We start from the raw sequence: 6,398 nt of genomic DNA, 5'->3' as shown, positions 1-6,398 counted from the left end.
TAATTTCGGTTTCTCCGAATAATTATTCTCCATAAATCTCTCTGAAAATCTTCCAAGCCTCTTCAAACCGTGGAAGTGAATGAGTATTTATAGTTTTGGGAATTTTCGCGCTTCACGACGTGAACAAGGATTTCACGTCGGGAATTTGAGACAATACCTTATCGGGCAAGGACTCTGACTTCTCGTGCACTTATTTTCTAGAACACTCGCTCCACGTCGTGTATGTGATGGCCACGTCGTGATTTTGGTTTTTCGCGGGGATTTTTCTTCTTTTAAGCTTTCATCCTCCAAAGTTCCAATTCTTGTTGATTTTGGTCCTTTATCTTCAAGAGTGTTCCTTTTGGCTGCAAAATTCAATTCAATCTCATAAGTATCATATATCTTTGCAAATAACCAAAATATTAATAAAAATGTATTAAAATATTGCCTAAAATGTGTATAAATATGGCAATATCATATCGAGAAGATGAAAAAAAAAATTGTTCAAGTTAGCACTAGAATACGCAAGGAAGGATGTGGAATGGACTTTTCGAGTCTTAAAAAACAAATGACACATAATAAACACCTAACACGATCATGAGATCGGGAAAACATAAAGAAGATGATGGCTGTTTGTGTCATTTTACATAACATGATAATATAAGAAAAGAGCCAAATATTTGTATGTATACTCCGAACGATTTACTTCATCCATCTGCAAAAATGCAAGTCCGCACTGCTACATACTATACTTGAGTTCTGGAAATACGAAATAGAAAAACACACAACAATCTCTGTCAAAATTTAATGAAGCACGTATACCAAAGGCAAAAGAACCGTAACAATGAAGACGACTACGACAAAAGTGAAAGACAACAACGTATATTGTTTTTATTTTGTAATGTTAAACTTTTAATTTTTGTTGTCTTTTTTTTTTAATTTTAATTTTGTAATTTTTTATTTTCAATAATAGAATGTTGTATCATGTTTTAAATGATTTTAATTATGTAGTTGTTTATTTTTAACTTGTATGATTTTACTTATATGATATATATATATATATATATATATATATATATATATATATATATATATATATATATAAAGAGAGAGAGAGAGAGAGAGAGGTAGGTTAAAATGTTTCTCACATCTATTGTGTGCAAGAATGCACCAATAAGAATTTAGTAAAAATAAAATTAGTATTTAATCAAATAAATATAGATATTAAACGATTTCCATAATTATATGTATATTAAATGATATCCATAATTATAATTCATTTTTTATGGAAACTAATTAACTTCGTCATTAATGTCAACAATAATATTCTTTCAGAATGAATTCGTATCTAGAAGAATGAGAGTGTATTCTAGTAGAATACACTCTCGTTCTTCATATTCCATGCAACTTTATTGTATTTTAAGTGAAAGACTTTTGAAACAAAACACGAACACATACATAAAAACCTAGATGCGAATTCATTCTGAAAGAATGTTATTGCTGACATTAATGACAAATTTAATTAGTTTCTATAAAAAGATAATTATAATTATGGATATCATTTAATATTTATACAATTGTGGAAATCATTTAATATCTATCTTTATTTAACTAAATAATTATTTAATTTTACTAAATTTTCTATTGGTGCATTCTAGCATACAATAAATGTAAGAAAACACATTAACCTAGCCATATATATATATATATATATATATATATATATATATATATATATATATATATATATATATATATATATATGATACATTTCACGAGATTAAAAAAAATAGAGATCTTGAGATTCAACCTTAGCCACATATTTCTCATTTGCCGATTTAACGCTCCAATGTACCGGCAGCAACGGGGTATGCCTAAACATAAACGATTATATGACATAGATGTATAATCATATATGATTATACATGTTTATACGTATATGTATAATCATAAATGATTATACATATATATGTCTGTTCACAGATTGAGTAATCATATATGATTATAACGGTTGGTGGCAAAAGAAGTGATGGTGACAGAGGTGGTGATGGTATAAGTGACAGAGATGACATTGGTGGGGTCGGATGGTGGCAGAGGTGGTGGTAGTGGTGGTGGCGGTGGCGGTGGCGGGTGTGGTGCTGGGGAAGGTGACAGAGGTGAAAGGAGCGGGCGGCGCTACGTAATCATTTATGATTATAACTAACCCGCCGCACCTGTACGCCGGAGGGTTAGAGCGGCAAATGTGAATTATGTGGCTGTGGTTGAATCTCAAGATCTCTATTTTATTTTGATACTCAACGGAACCTACCTCTCTCTCTCTCTGTCTATATATATATATATATATATATATATATATATATATATATATATATATATATATATATATATTGAGAATGCAAAAAGGTTGAGAACGCGAGAACAATTATGGATCAATCATTTCTATGGGTAATATAAGAATTTTAAAATTGCATTAATGAGATATTAAACTTAATTAAATGATTGTTTCCTATAATTTTGCAATCATTTATTTCAATTTTTTTACAAAAAATATATCTTTTTTTATTAATATAAAATAATCAAATTGAATGAATTCTTGATTTTTTTTTCATATTTTAAAAAAACCTATTTTTATTCTACAATTTTATTGTATTTATTGATGTATGAATAATTTGAATTTTTTTAATACAAATTAGTGTTTTGTATAATAAAAATATGTTAATGGATATTTATTCTTTAACAAGTTAATGGTCCAATTCATGTGATTTTCATTCATAAATGAATTTTTTTAAGAATTTCATTTGACTTTATTATGTTAATTATGAATGTATATAAACAAAAATAAACATTATCATGCACAAAATACAATAGTTAGATTTATAAATGAATAAAACACTTTATACATAATTATACAATCCATACACAATAGTAATATTAATAAATGAATAAAACACCGAAAGAGGGAAAAGTTTCTCAAAATAAATAAGAAAATAGAATAAATGATTCATACATGATTAATATGTAAAGAATAAAGTATAATTAATAAAACAAAACAATTATATTCATACATGATTACATATTATATATGCAACCTATATTCATAAATGATGTATGCATAATTTGATTTTTTTTTAATAGAAATTAATGGTTTGTATAATAAAAATATGTAAGTGGATATTTATTCTTTAACAAGTTAATGGTCAGATTCATGCTATTTTCATTCATAAATGAATTCTTTTGAGAATTTCATTTGACCTTATTATGTTAATTATGAATGTATATAAACAAAAATAAACATTACAATGAATAAAGTACAATAGTTATATTTATAAATGAATAAAACACTTTATACATAATTATACAGTACATACACGATAGTAATATTAATAAATGAATAAAACACCAAAATAGGGAAAAGTTTCTTAAAATAAATAAGAAAATGGAATAAACGATTCATACATGATTAATATGTAAAGAGTTAAGTATAATTAATAAAACAAAACAATTATATTCATAAATCATTCATACATGATTACATATTGTATATGAAACCTACCTTCATAAATAAATGATTACAACATTACAAATGAAAAAAATAACAACCAAAAATTATGAAAATATGGATCTCGATGCCTGTCCAATCCATAAAGATCCATCTCGATCATTGTTCTTCTTTTTTCTTAGAAAGTGAATAAACCTAAAAAACCAACAAATTAATACCCAAACGAAAATAATTTTATTCATTAACAGTATAGAAATCACAAACACAATTTTTTATTTAATGTCATTTTAATAATATATTCCAATTTGCAATTCATGATGTAGTTACTTATAAATTATAACAATATTCATAAAATATTTTTTTGAAAACAATATTGACATTATTCACAAATTACATTCCTACTCTAATCATGGATAAATCAAACAACTCCAAGAATAAAAATCATTTTTGAAAACTAAATAAACCAAATAAAAAAACTTGCATGAATTGTAATCATTGATCACAATCAAAGCCAAAGAATGTTTCCAAAAGCCCAAGAACTAATGCAATTCCCTTTTTTTCTTCTTTTTTGTGTGTTACCGTTGACGAGTAATTGCCAACAAAAAAATAAACCAAAAAGAGGGAGAGAAACATGAAGAAAATATGAAGCACATATATTGCTCGTTTACCACATATGTATGTCATCAAATATATGGTTGTTTATATTACCAATTTGTACTATCGTCCATCAGTCGCCGGAAGCCCTTTTCCCGTCGTGCTTTGCCACAAACAGCCTCGATCGACGCATTCGTTGGTAGGACCACTAGCCTTGGCTGTTTTAGATGATCTGATTTTTACATGTTATCACGATGGGTTATGGATTGATTTGAACCCTAATTGGCTTGAAAGGAAAAAAACGGCGCTTGTGGAGAACTGGTTGAATTGTTTGAGTCTTGTGAATATAAAATGATTAATGACGGTATATATTAATGAATACGTTAGCTATTTTCAAGGAATCAACTAAAGAGACAATTAGTTAATATCCTTATAATCAATTTAAATGTTACAAATTAATTCCCTTAGTTTCGAAGTTTACATAAATGGTACGTTCTCGCGTTCTCAAGCTTTTGAACGTTCTCGATTTAACTTACCTATATATATATATATATATATATATATATATATATATATATATATATATATATATATGATGTGGAGTGGTGAACACTTTCTAAGTTTAGTAAGGATGTATTGAAGTTGATATGCCACACTTTTTGAGTAAAATCACGTAGAACATAGCTGATGGCCTTAAAGTATATTGGTCACTAAATATAGACAAAATTGCAAAAATGGTCACTGTGGTATGCATTTTTCCGAGGTTTAGCTGAAACCTCGACTTTTTTGGCTGCATGGTCCTTTTGGCCATGTTTCTATAAGGAAATGGTCCCTCCGAAAATTAAAAAGACTATTCTTCCCTTTTATTTTTATTTTTACATTTTTTTAATATATTTTTTAATAATTTAATAATTAAAAAAAATAAAAGGGGCCTCTCTCTCATAATGAAGACTAGATGAAGATATAAAGATCTGGGGAAGAACAATATGAATATTTGGGTTCAGATTCAACACAGGTAAACCTTGCTTCTTTTTCCTTGATATAGCACATACATACACACAATGATGAATCATATGAAGTTCTACGTTCAGATTCGAGTACCACAAACTCCTATACACTTCAAAATCAATATACACAAAACCCAAAAGTCGTTCAACTTCAGCACCATCACCTATGTTCTTCTTTCTTCTTCCTTCTTCATATCACAACCCTAGCCACCACCGTTAACCAGAACCACCACTACTCAAACCACATGGACCAAAAGAATGGGAGTGGTGAGTTTCCTTGGATTCATCATCCAGTACCCTCACACTTAAAGAAGATCAGAGCCATCACTATTATAATATCCGACGAAGGAAATTGTGGTCGGAGGTGGCCTAACGGACGACATAACAGATCCAAGGCCAGGAAGCATCGCCTTCTTCCCATCACATATCATAGACTCGCTGGATCAAATCTGGTAAATTCGAGACCCACTTTTAATTTCGTCATGTGTGTATCAATGGCAAAAACATCAAATGAAGCTCCACCCGATTTCTAGAGTTTACTCGTGTTCTTCATTTACATCCTGTACTCTAGGGTTGAATGATTATTGGGGTTTGAATCAATAATAATGATTTTGTATCTGGGTGTTTTTTGTTTGAAATTTCTCTCATGGGTCACTGAGAAGATGAATCAAATGAAGAGGAAAGGTTGGCTGTTGGTCGGAGATGACAGAAAGAGGGGAAACACCACAACCTGGAGATGAAAGAAAGAAGGGAAATATCAAAGAGAGGCATAATGAAACAGAGTGTATTGGAGTTGTTTGTTGTGTGCGAGATCGTGCTTGACTGAAAGGAAGGTGAGGAAACAGAGTCTATGATATGTGAGTGAGATATATCAAATAGAATGTGAGTGTGTGTGTGAAATAGATATCTTGAATTTTAAAATTGATTGTAGAACACATGTAAATTTGTTGGATTTTCTACCGTTTGGTAATGTTTATGATATGGGTGTTCGTTCGTTAGTTTGTTCATTCATGAGATAGAGATAGAGATAGAGATTTATGTAGGCTCAAAATTATTTATTTATGAGAGAGATAGAGATAGAGATAGAGATAGATGTAGGCCCAAAATTATTTATTTATTTTCTTTTTTATTTAAATTAAATAGAAAAAACATAAAAAATAAATAGAAGGGCATTGCAGTTATTTTAGTTTACCGAGGGACCAAATACGCATTAAAACTAGGCCAAAAAGACCACCAATCCAAAAAAGTTGAGGTTTAGTCCAAACTTGAGAAAAAATGCATACCACAGAGACAATTTTTGCAGTTTTGTCCTAAACGAA

At 29.2% G+C, this 6,398-nt stretch overlaps 1 long non-coding RNA gene across 1 annotated transcript; it reads left to right on the top strand.

Annotated features, from left to right (window-relative positions):
• The first annotated feature begins 5,004 nt into the window (after positions 1–5,004).
• LOC145118881 (uncharacterized) lies at positions 5,005–6,077 on the top strand. Its single transcript, XR_013713530.1, has 2 exons — positions 5,005–5,531; positions 5,742–6,077. It is a non-coding gene; the product is annotated as an uncharacterized LOC145118881 (long non-coding RNA).
• Positions 6,078–6,398: the final 321 nt, after the last annotated feature.

Source organism: Lactuca virosa, chromosome 6, assembly GCF_052849685.1.
Source record: "Lactuca virosa cultivar CGN04683 chromosome 6, Lactuca_virosa_CGN04683_v6, whole genome shotgun sequence".
In the NCBI taxonomy this organism is placed as follows: domain Eukaryota; kingdom Viridiplantae; phylum Streptophyta; class Magnoliopsida; order Asterales; family Asteraceae; genus Lactuca; species Lactuca virosa.
This window is presented reverse-complemented; position numbering and strand designations above follow the sequence as displayed.